We start from the raw sequence: 18,589 nt of genomic DNA, 5'->3' as shown, positions 1-18,589 counted from the left end.
CCCCTCTCTGGGTCTTTGGACCCAGCCTGCCCGCACCACAAGGACATGGACTGTTTCTCTTGAAATAAAATTTTAAACACTGATAATGTCCCCAGGTTACATTAGGCTGAGACAAAATCTTGGGAGCCCGTGTAGGTAGCAAAGATATTTCCTTCCTCTAAAGAGAGAGGGGATCATCCCACCTTTCACTTTTAGATGAGGCCAGGCCACAAACCACAGCTCATGGTGGGGTTTGACCTGGCAAGAGGGCAAACATCCTCAGCTCCCAACCTATGCACAGGGACAGTAGCAGTAGTGCTAGCCTGTTCTTTATATGTCTCTCTCCAGCCTCTGTAGTTATGGACTGCTTTATATGTGGATGCACACATCATATATTTTCCTTTTGCTCATTTAATTGTCCTCGCTTTTCCCTGCTCATCCAGGATGGTCTTTTCCACTTATTTCCAGCTGTAGGCTCCAGACCCAGGAAGGCCAGTGGTAGAGATTCTGTTCTGGGTGAGAAATCTTGAGAACCAGGAGCTTGGAGGGCAAGAGGGAAATGTCCCAGCTAAGGCAGTGAGGCGAGAGTGACTTGTCTTTCCTCCTCCCTTTGTTCTAGTCAGGCCTTTGGAAGAGGCCCCCCACCCCAGGGAGGGCCATCTGCTTCACTCAGTCCACCAATTCAAATGCTAATCTCCTCTGAAAATACCCTCACCAGACACACCCAGAAATAATGTTTAACCAGCTATTTCTGCATCCCGTGATGGACTCAAGTAGACATTGAAGATTAACCCTCGCACTGTTTCCACGCATTTTTGTTTGCTTTGAAAGAAAATATTCTCTGTATGAACCAAATCCTTTTTCACAATCAAGCACTAAATAGGAGATACAGGTCACATGGTTTATGAACAATTTGGCATCATCCATGCATCTCAGCATATTCTCTCTCTCAGTGTATTCCTGTTACTGGTGACCTTTCTCAGATATCCTTGCTTCACTGATCAATAAATATGTCTTTTGATCGCTTTAGCGGCACCGCAAGAACACTACAGCCCAGGTGGTTTTGTGTTGCGGGAGTGTGCGGAGAGGAACTGGGGGGAGGAATTCGGCGCCAGAAGGGTCCCCCAGACTCCTGGGTGATGAGAGCTCCTGGTGTCTTCCATCAGCTGGGCCAAAGCTGGGGGACTTTGACCCTAACAATCTGGAGTCTCCCTGGGGAAAGGATTCATCCCACTGACCTGGCACAGAGCACAGGTGGCCTCAGTTTGCTTCTTGGGTGACTGAGGAAAGGACCGTCTGTGTGCTTGGACTTGACCCACCTGAGAGGACTTCATGTCCCTCGATTTTGACCTCAGTCTGTGCTTTCTAATTGGGTAAGTTCTTTCCAGCTTAGCTCTTAACTCAAGCCAAAGGCCGGCAGGCCAAAGCCTCCCAAACCAGTCCCTGGAGCAACGGGGGGCCCCCTGAGCCCACAGGTCCCTGCCCCCAGCTGACCCCAAGTCAGTGGTGGCCTGACCCCCCACTGCCCAGGGACCCTGTCCCGCTTTCGCCCTGTGTAACTGGGAGGCACTTTTCGACTCTGGGGCTGGCCTTTCAGGCACTCGGGCCACAGTCTTCCTGGTGGTGGCCTCCCTACTTTAATTCCTTCCTGGTTTCACCACTGCTTGTGTCTCTCTCTGCCTTTGGGTTTTGTCACCAGCCAGGGGCCACCCCGGGTCTGTCTGGGACACCGGGACCCAGGTGCTCCTGCGCTTGGCCTGCGGACCGAACCCCACTACGACTCACTCCACCCCTCTCCCAATTTTAAGGCTCGATTACATATTTGCTCAAAACAACAAAAAAAGTTGGTATAATTAATTTAGTGTTAACGACCAGTGTGCAAATGTTATGTCATGGCTAAACACCCTGGTGAAAATTTATGAGACTTAAATCCTATTGACCACCCATTTTCCAGTTGTGAGCAGCATTAGCTTGAAACCCCATGTTGGGGATTAGTGATTCTTTACATTTATGGGAACCTGTACTAGGAAATATTTGGTTCTAATGACAGAAGATTCAAAAGGTTGTATTATGGTATAGATTTTCCTTTGTTGTGTCTCTTTTTTAAAGTTACAAAAAAAAAAAACTGTTTTAGGTATAAATGTATTCACCAGCCATTTAGTACACTTAGACACATTGCATATTTAATGTTCCACTTTACCGCTTGCTGAAAGAAATAAATGCATAACAAAATGCTTTGAAAAATGCTTAATTTTTCAACTGTTGATTTAATGTGTAACGGTTCAATAAGGCGATGGTCTACAACCACTGAAAAATAGAAAAATTACCCACACTGGAATGTTGAATCTGTGAATATTAAGTTTGTCAATGTAATTTATGACTCGGCAGGTAATATACCGGTAATTTGCATACTAATTGCCGTGGTGGAAGCCGAACGACTTTAATTCAGTAAATGAGTCTGCCTAAGCAGGAATCAGCAATTGCCTCGGCGCTGGGGCCGGAGATGAAGCCTGTTGGGGAGGAAATGGAGCTGGGCCGGGAGGCAGGCGGAGCACAGGCCCTCTGCTGGCGGGCAGGCCAGGCTGCGGGGCCCTTGCCTTGCTGCGAGCCGGGGGGTCCTCCCTCCAGCAAAGCCCAGAGGATTTTCCAAGTGATTCAAATTCAAAAAACAGGTCAAAGGAGTTCACGCTGGGTAAAAAACAATACATGTCTGCGTGTCCATAAGAGAATCCATGAGCATGTGAAGGCACACAAATAATCCATTTCAGCTTCTTCAATGATTATTTTAATGATGGGCACTCTTTAATTCTTTAAAAAAAAAAAAAGGTTTGATTCTCTTTCTTAAAAATAGAGGTGTGTAAAGAGGAGAAAGGCTTAAAAAAATTAAGTCGAGGTGTGTCTGGAGAATTGCAGGAGAATCAAACAATATCTTAAACGCCATGGGAGCAATATGCGTACAAAAAGATGCCCAGCCTTCTCAATCATAATAAAAGAAAAGCAAATCGAAACGCTGAGGTGTATTTTTTCCAGCAAAAAACTAAAAAGATTCAAAGCTTTTATTATTGTCAAGGGCAAAGGGAAATGCGCATCGTGTAAACTGGCATAACCTTTTAGGTGGGCAGGGTAATAGTGGATACAAAATTTTAAAAAATGCACATATGGTTTGACTCACCAACCCTACTTCAGGAAGTGTATCCTATAGAAATACAAATGTATAGCATGAATCACATGAAATTACTGCGCTCAACCCTTCTGATACACAAAAACAGTAATTTCGAATGAGTCAACATAATACAAGGGTATTCACTGGAGCATCTTGTAATGATGACAGTCTGGAAAAAGCCTAAATGTTTAGCAAAAGAGACTGATTAAATAAAGAGCAGTACATGTCTTATGAGGCTTTTAAAAAGCAAGAGGTGGAGCCAATGTAACTGAAAAGGAAAGGTGACCACAGACTATTAAATAAACAGACCAAGTCATGTGATATCAGGCATAATCCCATTTTTCTTAAAAGGTGCCTGTGTGCATATATTATATATTTTGCTTTGCGTACAATATAGGCACAGAGGAAGACTGGACGGATAAATCCTAATGTTTCACCGTGGCCACTCTAGAGAGTGGAATAGAGTCTGGGGAGAAGCGTCTTCTTTTGCCTTCTTTGTATTGTTTGAATTTGACAGTAGCCAGAGTGCCCTTTTCATGGCTTAAGAAACCCACAGAAGAGCATGAAAATAACACATAAAAGCTATGAGGGATTTACCTGATTAAAAGCAATACTGAGTGAACTAAGTTAATATTCAGCAACATAGTATTTGCTGTTTGGCATGTTAAGATTCATCCATATTAAACTCCTTAAAAAAGTGGGATGCACCCCTATGTATGGGTCAGTATTCCTTTCAGAGTGGGGGGTAACAATTAGGGTAAACACTGTGATAAAAAGTAGTTATATGTGAAATTAAAGAAGTTCAACAGCTTCAAGAATACCCAGTTCCAAACTATTTGCCACTCGTCACTGTGATCCTCAAGTTTAGAAAGCAGAGGGCTTTCCGTGAGGGCTTAAAAAGGCACTCGAGGGTATGAAAGTCATGAATGAACAACTGGACTAGATTACTTATTGAAAACACGGTTAGCTTTTCTATCCTTTTCTCTTTTTTTTTTCCTGCTAGTGGCTTATTGCAGCATAATTTATATGCAGGAAATGTCACAAATCTTAGGTGTATGCTCTGATGGAACTTGATAAATGCACCCAGGACGTACGGGTCAGCGGGCTCTCTGGACAAAAAGCAAAGTCTGATCTGTAAGAGTTATTGATTTTCACGGTTTAGATACACCCACCATGGTCAATGTCAAGCTAGCAATGGTTTAACAACGGGCTCACAAAATTATCCTGATCATTTAGGAATTGCCTCTCAGGAACACCAGAGCCAGACTCAGCCCACTGCTGATGTCCAGCCACTACCCATATCCAGAGCACTTGGTCCCTCCAGAAGATCCCCTCATGGTCCTTCCAGTTAATCTACCACAAGTCTGACTTTTATTGCCATAAATTAGTTTCAAGCTCCATATAAACGGTACGACATAGAGTATGCTTCTGTTTGTGGCTTCTTTTGCTCAACTGAATAGTCTTGATATATTCATCCATGTTGTCGCAGAAGACATTATATTAAAATCATTGTGTTTTCCTATCACTATATCACCTATGTCCTTGTAGATTGAGATAAATCATATGATGGCTAGGGGTCAGGCAGGAAAAATTAGTCATATATGTTCTTGAGTAATAATGAGTGTAGATAGTGTGAATGATCCATTTATTAGTAGCACTGAGAGGAGAAAAATTGCTAGTGTTACTTCATATGAGATTGTTTGGGCTACGGCTCGAAGGGTTCCAGTTAGAGCATATTTAGAGTTTGAAGCTCATCCAGATCAGAGTCTTTGGTCCATGACTGGGATAGAATCTACGCTTTGAATCATAGTTCTCCTCCTTTGGAACTCCTCTTTCTTATTTGCTTCCTCTCGCTGCTTGGAATGTGATGTTGGCCACATAAAACACAGGATATAAGAGAAAGAGGGGATTCTTTGACTCGTATTATTCCTAAATTTCAGATCTCATATTTTATGAAAATAGGAATTGAGTGGGGGAAAAATCATGGAATATCACCAGAAGCTGTTCTCCATTTGGTTTCTATTCATGGTGGTGTGTGTGTGTGTGTGTGTGTGTGTGTGTGTGTGTGTGTTGTGAATCTCTGAATATGGTCACAGCAAAGCCTGGCCACAAGAGAGTATGCACCAGCCAGACTCAAACCTAAAAACAGCCTGGATTTGGTGCACCAGCTGGGAATGTTTTCCATGGCAACACCCCAGACTCATCACAAAGACATTAGAAGCCAGAGGCTAGAGATGAAGGTCTGAGGCTCTAGGGCCTGAATACAGGAGCCCTTCAGGTAAACTGATGTCCGGTGGCCACGATGCTGTATACTGTCACTAAGAATCGGTATGAGACTCGGACATTTCATGGTGTTTTCAAGTCATTTATGCAAGGGGTTCCAAAAGAGCCATTTCCAACTGCTCCAGAACTGCTACTGATTTTACAAAGAAGGCAAATAATGGGATCTTGAACCAGTGCACATTTTAAATAATCTGTTTCCATTGGGAACACACCTTCCTAAGTTCTGATCAGCATTTATCTAAACGTGTCACTTGGGGTTAGATGACAATTGAGCATGGATTTCAGGAAAGAATTTCCGAATACTTGTATTGACTAGGTTTTTTTCTTTAATAGTAATTTAATAATAAAATAATAATTTAATAAGCATAGCTAAACTTTTGGGTTAAATCGAGTTTTGTAGACCCAGCACATCGCCATCCCCTTCCAACCAGGACTAGCCTGTGATCTGGGGACTTTGAGCACTTGTCAAATGCCTGTTCTAAGCACCCACAGAAGGCAGGCTTGAGTTTCTACAGTTCCTGCTCCCCAGGCCTGGCCACTTCACTCTGCTCTGATGTAACTCCACTCAGATGTCTGGTTGTCCTTTCTCCCCCATCTGGCAGGGTGCTAGGCCGAGATGGGCCAGCATAGACTGCTGAGCCTACGGAGAGCCAGTGGGTATGTGCGGGAGGATAAATATTATTGTTGCATCTGCACTGAGGACATGTTCCCCCCCTCCCCGGTTGTTCCCTGCCAGTGACCACTCGTGGCATGGAGGCTACAGGAGACCCATTTCAGGGAACCATGGGACTCCTTTGGCAGCCATTGTGGTGAAGCACCTTCCCTGTCTTTGGCCAAAGAAAAGATTCTCCTCCTCCGCACCAGTCTTGGCTGCTGCTCCAGCAGAGGGGGAACTGTGAAAGGAGCACTGCCTGGCATGACATCCTTACCAAGTACTTGCTGTCATCTCTTTCTGGCCCATGCCATCTCTGTGATACTCTGACATATCTGGGCATGAAAGGGAGTCTCTGGACTTGAATGCAACATTGGAGGTGGGAACCAAGGAAGACCCCATGCATATGAGAATCTGGACAAATATCCTCAGTTGCTCTAGAATCAACCAGAAGACAAAGGTATGATGTCCATACACTGCTCCTTCCAAGTGAGTACCACAAAGGGTGACAAGAGAGCTTGCCAGTCTAACCAAATTTCAACAACAGGAAGTAGATGCCACCGCCACCCAAGAACAAGAAAGAAGAGATGAAAGATCTTTGCCTTTCCACATTCTACCTCCTATGTTCAGCCGACTGCTGAAAATCTCCTTGGAAGTAGGAGAACAAATATCCTAAAGCAAAGATCTCTTACTTGCAAAGGATCACTGACTCATTAGGTCCTAAGAATCTGGTCAGAATCAAAGTGAGGAGAAAGAAGGTTGCTTTCTTTCATGGCGGGCTGGTCATTCTAAGTTCCTGGGATTCCTCAGGGGTTGGTTTGTTCCAATCTAGTGGGGAAGTTAGTCTTTTGTGTAGTGGGTCCAGAGCCTAGGTCAGTCCAAGGCCTTGCTGGAGACAGAAGAGAGCCATGGCTAGGTCCAGCTTTTGAGTCCAACCCAATCTAGATCATATTCTGAGGAGTAGGCCAAGTCGTATTAGCATCTGCAAAGTGGGCCAGAAATGGGTGGATGATATTTTCCAAGCCTCATGCTTGGACTCAGCACCACCAGGCTTTGCTGGACTACCCAACTCTCTAAATATTGAAGTCTCTCTTGTTGTATAAGGAAACCCTTGTGCCCTGGCCATTACTTTCTTCTCTTACCTGGGGTTCGTTCCATCAGGCTGACTCTGCACACATGGCAGCCACTACGGGAATGTGTCCCGCAGAATGGCTGGTTTTACTTCACTTTACCGAATAAATAGGTGTCTTTCATCAAAATGATAAATCAGAAAAATGAGAAATTTCTGAACTTGGGGCCCAGAGAAGGGATATAGACAAGCCATGGCAGTTTGATATGTGCTTTGTTAAACCACCAGACTTTGAGATCAAAATTAAACTGTCTTCTGCACCCAATTCACAAGGCAACTCTAAGCACTTAGAAACACATGGCTAACAGAAACTGGACACACTAAATTATCTCCCAGATGCGCAGTCTAAAATATAGGCATACAATTTGAATACCAAACCTAGGAACTAGCACGCCTTACTGGGGAAGATGGTCTCACTGCAAATCATCCTGCCCTTGAAATCTTGGCAGTGAGTGAAGACTTAATGTATCTAGATCTTTCCTCCTCTCTGAGGAAAGAAGGTGTTCCTAACACCAAGCCCCCTGACAGGGTCCTCTGAGGTTGCCCCATAATGGGCCATGAGACATAAGTTAATTCTCTCATTTCTATTCTGGAAACAACTGCATGAATATGAAATCCACAGGTGGATGCTTTTTATTAAAAAAAGATGGCAAGAGAAGTGGAGTTAGACCTTGGAACAATTTGTTCCATAGAACAGAGTGAATCATCTCCCATAATGAGCAGTTGTTGGCTAGAACTGCAGCGAACACTGAACGGTCCCACTCATCAATTATTCAAGGGCCCTATGCCTACCAAGGACATTTATTAATGTACTAAGGACGGATTGGGTTCTTTTTTTTTTCCCCCCTCCTACTTAATGTCCATCCAAAGGATCTGGACTTGCTTACTATTCTGACTCAACAGTCGTAGGCCTTTGCATGGAAGACAGTGGTTTAGTCAACAAGAATTTCTACCAGAATTATTCTCCTCTTGACTGAAGAAGACACAGTGTCACATGGTGCGAAATCCTTTTTTTGAGAACCGGGAAACAGAGGAGGACTGTGCTCTGCAGGGCTAGGTTTTAGAAGTTCTTGTCCAGTCAATAAGTCTGTGTGCTAAGTCCTTGCCACTCAATCTGTAGTGTATGGCATGAGTCCTTAGAACTTGCTAGAAATGCAGATCCTTATCTCTACCCAAGACCTATTCAACCAAAATTTGTGTCTTAATGAAAGTTTGAGAAGCATTGTAGGAAGAGAAGAGGGTACTGAATGATGGTAGTACAAGGTATCCTGGCCACTGCCTTTCCAGAACCATAGTGGGAGGTGGGTGGAGGTTTGATGTGGTAAGAGAACTCATTCTACAAGAGGGAGGCTGTGGTAGAGGTTCGTACAAAGTCTAAGATATCAGAAGAGGCAGTGGTTAATGCCACCAGTGGTGATAGAAGCTCTAGGAGGTGTTGGGTCTTTGCTCCATCACTGCCACCCCACTGCCTCAGGCTAGGCCTTCGTTGTCTGCTACTTGGACTGCCTCAAAAGTCTCCTTGCCTCTAGTCTTTGGGGCCCCACCACTCCACTTCCTAAACTGGTCCCTGAATCATCTAGCTAAGCACAAATTATCCCTCCTCTGTTTAAAGCAAAGTACACACCCCCTAATTGGCATACGAACCTTCTGTCTGGCGCACAACCACACCTCTCTGGGGCCAACTCCTGCCATTCTCCAGCCTGCCTCCTGCCCAGCCCTCCAGAACTGCCAGGAATTTCCTCACACCTTTCTGATTTTGCCACTCCACCTTTTTAGTGGCTGTTCCCTTTCTGCCTGGACTGCTTTTCCTCCATGTTTATTTGGTGAACTCCTCTCCATCCTTCAAAGACTTTCCCTGGCATTACAATCCTCTGTGAGGCCTTTTATGAACTACTAGAGAGAGGCAATAATTTCTTTGCTCTACTTCTGTGCTTTGCAAATCTATTATTTTTATATGTCAGGTTCTATTGTTATTATTTGCTAAATGGAAGCTTCACCTACGACGGTAGCTGTGAGTTTATTCTTTGAAGGTAGGAAATGTGTTAATTAGGATCCCAGGACTGGCACGGAGAAGCCTCCTGCATTGTTTTTTAGATTAAGCATGTAGTTTGGAAAACTCTTGAAGGCATGAACATGCTGGGTGTGTTGAGAGATCTTGAACTCTGAAAAAAGAAAAAACCCTGATGTTCTTTATAGCAGGAGAACTCATTGTTTGGATAGGTGGCAAGGGCCAGGTAGGACACAGGTGTCAGGGCAGGGGGAAAACAGGAAGCACCGAGACTTAAACAGCTGCTGTCGTAAAAGCCTGGGGAAAGAAGGACTGAGTTAGAATAAGAACTAGAAATAAAGAAAAAGAGTCAAGGCTTATCTCTCAGAAAAGTACCATAAAAATGGGCTTTAACAGTGATCATATTGTTCTGAGTTTTTATGGAAAGGCTGGTGTGTTATCAGAAGAGCTTGCTTTAGTACAGCAGGACTTTGAGAAGTGGAATCATGCTGGCAAAGTGTGGATTTTTGATCATTGAATGGAAGAAAAATTTTTTTTTTTTTATTTATGATAGGCACACAGTGAGAGAGAGAGAGGCAGAGACACAGGCAGAGGGAGAAGCAGGCTCCATGCACCGGGAGCCCTACGTGGGATTCGATCCCGGGTCTCCAGGATCGCGCCCTGGGCCAAAGGCAGGCGCCAAACCTCTGCGCCACCCAGGGATCCCCCGGAAGAAAATATTTGTAAATGACATATCTGATGAGGCGTTAGTGTCCAAAATATGAAAAGAACGGGTGCAGCTCAAAACCAAAAAACCCCCGTAGTCCAATGAATAGATAAGAAAGGTGTGGTATAGGCACACACGGTGTAACATCACACAGCCATAAAAAAGGGTGAGATCATGCCATTTAGACAACAGAGATGGGCCTCACGGATCCTTAAGTGAAGTAAATCAAACTGAGAAAGACAAATATCATGTAATTCCACTAGGAAGTTGAATCTAAAAAAAAATGAAAACAGAAGCAAAAAAGCAGACTCAGACTTAGTAGTATAGAGAACAAACTGGTGTGTGTCACAGGGGACACACACCAATGGGGGGCTGGGCAACACGGCGGGAGGGGAGAGGCAGATACAGGCTTCCATTTGTGGGGTGAATTGACCACGGGTGATGGACCCAGAGGGTCTTCTGCTAAATGAAATAAGTCAGAGAAAGGCAAGGGCCGTATGATTTTACTTACACGTAGAATCTAACAAACAAATCTACAGACTCTTAAATTCAGCGAATAAACTTGCAGTTGCCAGAGGAGAGGAGGGGCTGAAGGATGGCTGAAATAGGTGGGGGGGGGGATTTAGGGGTACAAATGTCCAGTTATAAGATAAAGAAGTTAGAGAGATGCAAGTACGGCACAGGGAACAGAGTCAATGATATTGTGACAGTGTTGTCTGGTGACAGGTGGTGAGACGCTTACGGTGGCGATGCACACAACTGTCACATCACACAGTTGTGTGTCAACTGTACTTCGGTGACAAATAAAAAATGATTCAAAAAAAGTGAGGTTAAATTCAAGTGTCTCAAAGGTTTCTTAAGCCCCTAAGAGTCCATGAAACTGTCCTCCTGTCCAATAGATGTTCAATAAATACTTAGTGAGTGAAATTGCAACAGTGGAGTGTGAATCTCTCTACGAGAGAAAATACTTTCCTAGGTTGACATATGTCTGGGTCAGATGTTTGGGGCCTTACCGTAGTAGACCTTGTGCAGCAGGACCGCCTTTCAAAGAACACACTTCACCAGCTGGTTAGCTTTCTGGGGGAAAAATAAAATATCCAACACGCTGTGCGTATGCAGGTTTATCACGAATTCTACTAATAGAAAGGATGTGCAGCACACAGTTTACAGATAGTAATAATAAAATACACGATACTCCTTACTGTAAATTCTATCTAGCCGGTCGATTCTCACAGAAGGATTGAACAGATCCTGCTGAACTCTTGCACCTGCAGCCCAGAGATCTTGCAGCTGAGCTGTGATTTGACACGTGGAGCTGCCGTCCAGCCTTCTAACTTCTGCCCCCGAACATTTAACCTCATTACTCTGATATGCAACGTGTCGTTAAACTAGTGCTCACCTTTGCAGAGGCTGTAGGCGTCACACCAAACCCTCCCTGAGGCTTGGCACTACACACGCCAGAGCTTCCCCCATCCTTCGCCCAACTGGACAATGGCTCTTGAATATTCCCTCAGTTTCTGTGTGTGCACAGGGCAAGGTCTTTGAGATGACAACTTTTTTTGAAAAAGATTTTATGTATTTATTCATGAAAGACACAGAGAGAGAGGCAGAGACACAGGCAGGGGGAGAAGCAGGCTCCATGCAGGGAGCCCAACGCGGGACTGGATCCCGGGACCCCGGGGTCATGCCCTGGGCCCAAGGCAGACGCTCCACCGCTGAGCACCCAGGTGCCCCTGGAATGACAACTTCTGAGCTCAATCTACCTCCTCCACATTTTCTCTTTCTCCTATGTCTACACAAACCATAGCGTAATCGATGGCACCCTGAGGTAATGGCATTTTTTTATGTCCGCAGGGTAAATACCCCAATCATGACTGATCTCAGACTACCAATGTAACACGACGGTGCACACGGAGCTGGTAAGAGACGCCGGCGGCCCATCGTTGTCAGGGCTTCTACTATGCTGCACAACGGACATAACTACCCAGAGGACATAGATGACATAAAATGATTACCTAGTGATATGTTCTAAATATTTAACTACCTGCTTTTACTAAAATATATTCAATGATAAGTTCGTGTGACATGATTTTTAATAATGGCTGTTTGGCAACCAGCTGTCCTTCCCCTCTCGTGCGTCCTGGAATCACCTCCTACTGAAACTAGATGCATCTGAATCCTCCTCTGGGTCTCCCAGGGCCCCCAAGCAAGGAACCTGTGTCACCCAGGTCCTGCATGAGGTCCCTTCTGTTTTGAGTCCTTTTGTGTTTCCTGTTTTCCTGGTGAGGCGCCAACGGGCACACCTGCTCTGACGCGGACCCCGCCATAGGCTGCCTTTCCACGGCGCTGGGAACGGGGAGGAGACCCACCAGGTCACTGCATCTCAGAGGAAGGCCCCAGAAGGAAGTCTGCAGTAAGGTGGGTGAATAAGAGCCCATGAGAGGCAGACAGTCCCCATCATCTCTGCGCAGGACATCGCTGAACACCTCCGCAAAGCTGATGGAAGGCGTTCGAGCCTGGCCTGCTTGGATGGATTCTAGACGCTGGAAGTCAAGACTCCTCTGGAAGGCACGTCTTAATGCTCATCTTACACTTTTCTTTCTCATGATGAAATGTGCCAATTCCATCCAGCTCCCTGGTCCCTGGGGGCACCTGCCCAAGCGGGGAGGCGCAGGGAGCCTCCGGGTGGTTTTGCTTGGTGCTGGATGGACGACTCCGTGGGTGGGCTGAGAGCGTTGGAGGGGAAGCAATCGGTGATATTTCGAAACAAATGTGAGAGCAGTTGGCGCGAGAACCCCCCCCACACACACACACTGCACCTCATTCCGTTTGTCTAACGGCTCTGTGTGGTGTTTGTTTCGCACCAACATCTGTGCACCACGGAGCCCGCCCGCTGGGCCCACCTGTGCGAACGATGCCCTGGGCCTGGGGTGCACCTGTGGGATGCCATTCACAGGCTGCAGCCCGCTCCTGGCCCTTTAGTGCGCAGGGGGTGCAGACACCAAGACACCAAGACATAACCAGGCCTTGCGAGGCAGCCTGACTCCCGAGGAGGTCAGAGGAAGCAGTATCTAGAAAGAAAGAAAGAAAGAAAGAAAGAAAGAAAGAAAGAAAGAAAGAAAGAAAGAAAGAAAGAAAGAAAGGTGTCTGTCTTAAAAGGAGGCCTCCAGCCACGGGGAGGCAGGTTGGGCGAGCCAGGCCCGGGCAAGTCACCCGCTTGGGGCGTCAGCGCAGGGAGAGGCCAAGGAGGAGAGGGCCCCTGGCTCACACGACTAATTGTGGGCACAAGGAAGAGAAAAATAACACGATTAACATGTTCTCTCCTTCCCTCGATTAAGACGACAGGGGCGGGCAATCTGCTGTTTGTGCAGCAAGGCCACCAGGAAGGAGGGAAGGGAGCATCTGTGCTGAGAAACTGCTGTTTAAAAATGCAAGAGGCACGTACACAGCGCCAAGGAGGAATGGTCCGCGGCGCAGGCTACTGGCCTGGAAAACGGGGGGCAGGGGGGTCCGGGGCCCCCGGGGCCGGCTGGCCTGTCCCTCCTTCAGGGCGCTGGCTCTCAGTGGCTGCCCCTGGCTGTGTCGCCTGGCTCCAGCCTTCCCTCGGAGCGGGGCACACCCACACCCGCCCCTGGCCGGCCACCGTCACCCTCGCCGGCCACTGCTGCCCACGTTAGAACAAGTCACAGTGCTCCGGCCTCCACCCAAGGGGTGATCATCACCGTTTTTGACAAAAAAAAAATAAGGCGAGCCAGTGTCCCCAATAGGATGATGGCCCTCTGAACCCCCCAAGCCTGAAGGGCCTGCAGAATGTCGGAGAAATCAGGGCCCTGGTTCGGAGGCACCGGGGGAGGCCTGCAGTGGGGCAACAGCGCACGAGGCCCTGAGTTCCCCGTGGCCTTGAAACCCCCCAGGGCTGGGGGGCAGGCAGGGGCAAAGCAAGGGCCCTTTATCGGGCATCTCTGGTTGCCTTTGAGGGTCAAATCCAGCACCTGCAAGGCTGTGGCGCAGAGCAGACGTGGGGGTGCCAGCAGTTCCACAGGCTCCCTTCCAGTGGAATATTCTAGCTTGGTGAACCTCAAAACCACGAGTGGGGACCGTGGCCACCTGCACATTTCTCGGAGATGACGTGGATGCCACCCTCGTAGTAAGGACTTCACCGTGATGGACGTTGGTGAATTATTGGCCCTCATGTCTTAGCATCCCCGTCGAAGCAGGTGAGGCTCGCGAATGCAGACCATCCCGTAGTCCCCTTGCCCGAGTCTCAGGGGTCTTTCTTCCCCCTCTTCACTGGGTGGAAAGGCTCATTTCCAAATCTATCTTTTCATAGTGAAAAGGGAGCAATGGTGGGCCCCAGTTACAGGACTTAGCGCCGTTGGGCCCATGACACTGCAGCACGGTGTCTACCGCCGCGGTCGCCACCATCACACCGTCCAAGGTGAACCTGCTTTCCCTAGGAGCTCGGTGAGCAACACCTGAGCCCCGGGCCGCCCCTTGGAAAGAGAAGAGGGCGGTGACACACCACGGAGGCTGCGGCAGAGGGGCCCGGGCAGCCCCCCGACATCCCGTGGGCCGCTGGCAGCCGTCCCTCGAAGACCAGCGCCCATGTCCCACAGCCCGTCCTCACCCTCAGCGCTCCCCGGACACACCTGTGCTTGCTGCTCTCGGCACCGTGGCCCAGCGTCGCCAGCTCCTCGAGAGAAGTCCACCCGCAGCCCCGCCTTGGGCCCAGATGTGCCCTGCTGGTTGTGCAGCCCCGACGTGTCCACAGGGCTCAGTGGGCCCGGGTATGCCTGGAGGGCCAGGGCCTGGTGGGCCTGGAGGGACAGGGCCTGGTGAACCCAGAGGGACAGGGCCTGGTGAGCCTGGGTAGGCCCGGAGGGACAGGACTCGGTGGGCCTGGTGGGCCTGGAGGACTCGGCGGGCCCGGTGGGCCCCGAGGGACAGGGCTGTGTGACCTGCCCTGTGAGACCAGCGTCTGACGATGGCATCTGAAGGCCGCGGCCCAGGCCACTGAGATGAGGGCTCGGCGCTGACTGACCGCTGCCCGAGGAGTGCTCACGTGCCTTCCATGAAACCCTCGCAGCACACGTTATTATTATGATTATTATTTAAAGATTTTGTTTATTTGGTTATTTTTGGGAGTGCGAGGAGAGCGCGCCAGGAGGAGCAGAGGGAGACAGAAGCCGAGGAGGGGAGGGAGGCACAGGCCCGGCGGGGCGTCCGGTCGGGGTTGGTTCCGAGGCCCAGAGACCATGGACCAAGAGGCGGCGGCGCAGGCAGCTGGGGCGCGGGGCGCCCAGGACGCAGCCGGTGGCCGCCAATGTCCCCCTTCCAGGCCTCACCTGGGCAGCGAGGGGCCCAGGGCTGGGGCGACGCCGAGCACCCAGCCTCGAGTAGCTGCCAAGCGAAGGCAAAGCCCCGTCACAGCGCATGGGTGCGGGCTTCTGGAACCTGCCTTCTCCATCTCTTTCCCTTTCTCCTGGTTTTCCATCTCTAGGTTCGCGGCCTCCCTGTTGGGGCTTCCGTTTATGCCGCTGCGATACCCGCGGGCCGTCAATGGGGAACGCACTTGGGCAAAGAGGATCAATCAGCAGTTGCGCTCTTCCCCAATAGGAAGAAGGGTCACCGGACTCTTCCTTTTATTCCAAATGTCTTGCTGCTTTGCTCCCTAGGAAAAGATCCATTCAGGGTAGGGTTGTCGGATAAAACACGAGAGGCACAGTTAAATTGGAATTTTATATAAATAACGAATAATTTTTAGGATGAATATGTCCCAACTATTGCATGCTGATTTTTTATAATAAAAATTATTTGTCTTTTATCTGAAATTCAAATTTAACTTGATGTCCGGTATTTCATCAGCTACATCTGGCAGATTCAGGGTGGTAAAGATGCTAGAGCGATGCAACTTGCTTTCGCACCTATGCGTAGCATAGCTAAGGAAAAACCTGCGAGATTAAAACAAGCTTATAATAATTGTTTAAAACCCTGAAGATGCGTTGGATGTCTTTAAAGTCAGATTTTCGGCAAATCTTTTTTTTTAAGATTTTATGTATGTGTTCATGAGAAACACAGAGAGAAAGACAGGCTCCCTGCAGGGAGCCCGATCGGGACTCGATCCCAGGACCTGGGGATCACGCCCTGAGCCAAAGGTAGACGCTCAACCTCTGAGCCCCCCAGGGGTCCCTCATGATGGGATCTTATGGTCTTGCATCTCCTCTGGCCTTAGTGCCCTGCTGTGTCCGGAGGGAAATGGAGAGGATCCCCTTTCTGAACTCTGACCCACTGCAAACACAGGCCCAAAGCTGCCCTGCGTGGGCCTTCACAAGCCACACGGTGCTTCAGGACGAGAACTCCTTCTGCTTCTCGCTCAAGTCCACTCCACCTGGCCTGAAGGACCCATCTCTTGGGGCCTGGCAGGGAACACACCTCTCATGTCTGCTTTCTTGGCCCCAGAAAGCAGAGCTCATGGCCCCCTCCCTATAATGAGAAAAGCCCTCCTGCAAATCAGCTTATGATATGACTGGTCTTGAAGCTTTTCCAATAGTCTGTAGACATCCTTAAAGTTAACGGAAATGCAATGAGGAGCAGACCCTAAAGCTCACGCGGATCCTCTTGACACACACTGTGCCTGACTGGGGGATACTAGGTGGCCTTACAGAGGGTTGTGACTATAACTGGGGCATGAACATCCTCTGCTGCAGGTGGCTTCCTCCTGCCTGCACCCCTGGCATCTGGACAGTGCCTGGCACTTCACAGACGCTCAGTAAATGTTAGTTGGGTAAACAGGTGAATGAATGAATGAGTAACACATGTGCACAAATATATTTCAGGAAATGCTGCTCAGTTGTCAAAACCCATTGGGGACTTTCTGAAACCGACTCAAATGTCACTGACAGGGGTTAGCGGTGGGCAGATCAAGATATCTGCTTTCAGTTTGAAGTCCTTGACCAGAGTAGATGCAGAATAATCACTAAGGTCATCAAATACAAAACCAAGAAGGGCAGTCTCCCCGTATCACACCTTGGAAATCATAAAGTGTGTATGAATAAGAGATATTATTACCACCTCTATTCCTGGATGTTTCTGGGCATGGGTGACTCAGCACCTAACTGGGTTGGCGTTCTCATTGTTATGTAGCTTTGCCAGTTAGACAGGTCTTTCTATATCAAGCCATAATTTCCCTCCTAATTGCTCACTGGTTTCTTCTACATCTACAGAAACCCACTTTTGTCTTTTTTTTTTTTTTTGGTCCAGCAAATACAGCTCCACTGGCATAGCTTCAAAACAAACAACAGAACTATGTCAGGGATGGACAGAGATTGCATGTGAGAGTGAGACTACAGTTGATCTGTGAGCTCTGGGGAGAGGAGGGAGGTGTGAATACAAAGGAAAAAGGGGAAGTTTGAGAGTCTGGTGAAGGGATGAGGTGTCAGGACTGCACCCACACGAGCGTCTCCTCCAGCTGCATCCCGCACACTGCCTTCATTGGACATTTGCTTTCCCGGAGTCCTAATCACCAGTCGCCTTGCTCCAGCTGTTCCATCTCTCACAGGCCTTGGGCCTTTGTTTTTCCTGACTGCCATCACCTCTTGTGTGCCCACTCCCACATGGCCTCAGGGCACACCCCGTCTCCATGCTGCCAGTAGCTCCCTCTTAAGTTCCTTCCTGGGTCTGCCCTAAAGCTGCACACACTCCTCTCACTGACCCCTGCCTTCCACTACCATCCATGCTCTGACCACCCCCAAATCTAAACCTGTGCTTCCAACTTACCTCTTCTCCAAGAAGTGGGCCCACACATTCACAATTCCTAACTTGCTAATTTTTAATCTAGATTTTTGGTTGGTCCCCAAACTCAAAAGGTCCAACATGAAATTCTTTATCTCTTCCCACTCCCAATGTATTCATCATGCTGCATCTCCTATTTGGGGAATTGACACTACTATCCAAGCCTGAAACTTAAGGGGTCATTGGAGATGCCCTTTACCACTCTGGTGAGATCCAACTGATTGTATTTACTACCTATCTCTTGCAACTGTCTTATCTTTTCCATGTCTCATCATTGCCATCATTTAGACATTTTCCCACCTGGGCCATTCAACAACTTCCAAAAGACCTCCTTGCTGTCATTGTCTGTCACCTTTTCTCCCCTTCTCTCCAATCCTCCATGGGGGCATCAGAGTCACCTTCCTAAGCTGCAAATGTTATCACATCTTCTTTGACATGGCCCTTGTAGGGCTTTGTCCACTGGACTTACGACTGTGCTAGGTCTGGTGGAGGATGTAAAGGAAGTTTAGTAGCACACTATCTTCAACTTCTAAGGGCTTTCAAAACTGACACATGAAAAGAATTACTGCATAAATAAGCACTTCATTGGGTGGTATAGACGCCAAAAGCAGTGTATTTCCAGGTTTTCTAAGGTTCAGAAATATCTACCAATACGTGTGCACACACATAAATTATGCATGCGTGCTTCCCTGATTGAAAGTTTATAATGCAAATTCGGCTTGGTAACACTAGTTACTTAAACTGTGAAAGGGGAAGGAGGTCACCTCTGTTAGGCAGCAAGCCTTCATTAGTTTGAGTGCTAACTTCACAAAACTGCTTATTTTATTGCAATATTCATCCTATTCTCATTTCAGCAGGAAGGAAAATGGTCTGTGTAA

General features: G+C 47.8%; 1 long non-coding RNA gene across 2 annotated transcripts; it reads left to right on the top strand.

Moving 5' to 3' along the window:
* Positions 1 to 5,349: 5,349 nt before the first annotated feature.
* LOC144314241 (uncharacterized) lies at positions 5,350 to 11,996 on the top strand. 2 transcript variants are annotated; one of them, XR_013380066.1, is made up of 3 exons: positions 5,350 to 5,470; positions 6,162 to 6,820; positions 11,775 to 11,996. It is a non-coding gene; the product is annotated as an uncharacterized LOC144314241 (long non-coding RNA). The 2 variants fall into 2 exon arrangements; XR_013380067.1 differs by lacking the exon at positions 11,775 to 11,996 and adding an exon at positions 9,768 to 10,539.
* The last annotated feature ends 6,593 nt before the right edge of the window (positions 11,997 to 18,589 follow it).

Source organism: Canis aureus, chromosome 5 (genome assembly GCF_053574225.1).
Source record: "Canis aureus isolate CA01 chromosome 5, VMU_Caureus_v.1.0, whole genome shotgun sequence".
NCBI lineage: Eukaryota > Metazoa > Chordata > Mammalia > Carnivora > Canidae > Canis > Canis aureus.
Note: the sequence above shows the minus strand (reverse complement) of the source record. Positions and strands in the feature narration are given on the sequence as shown.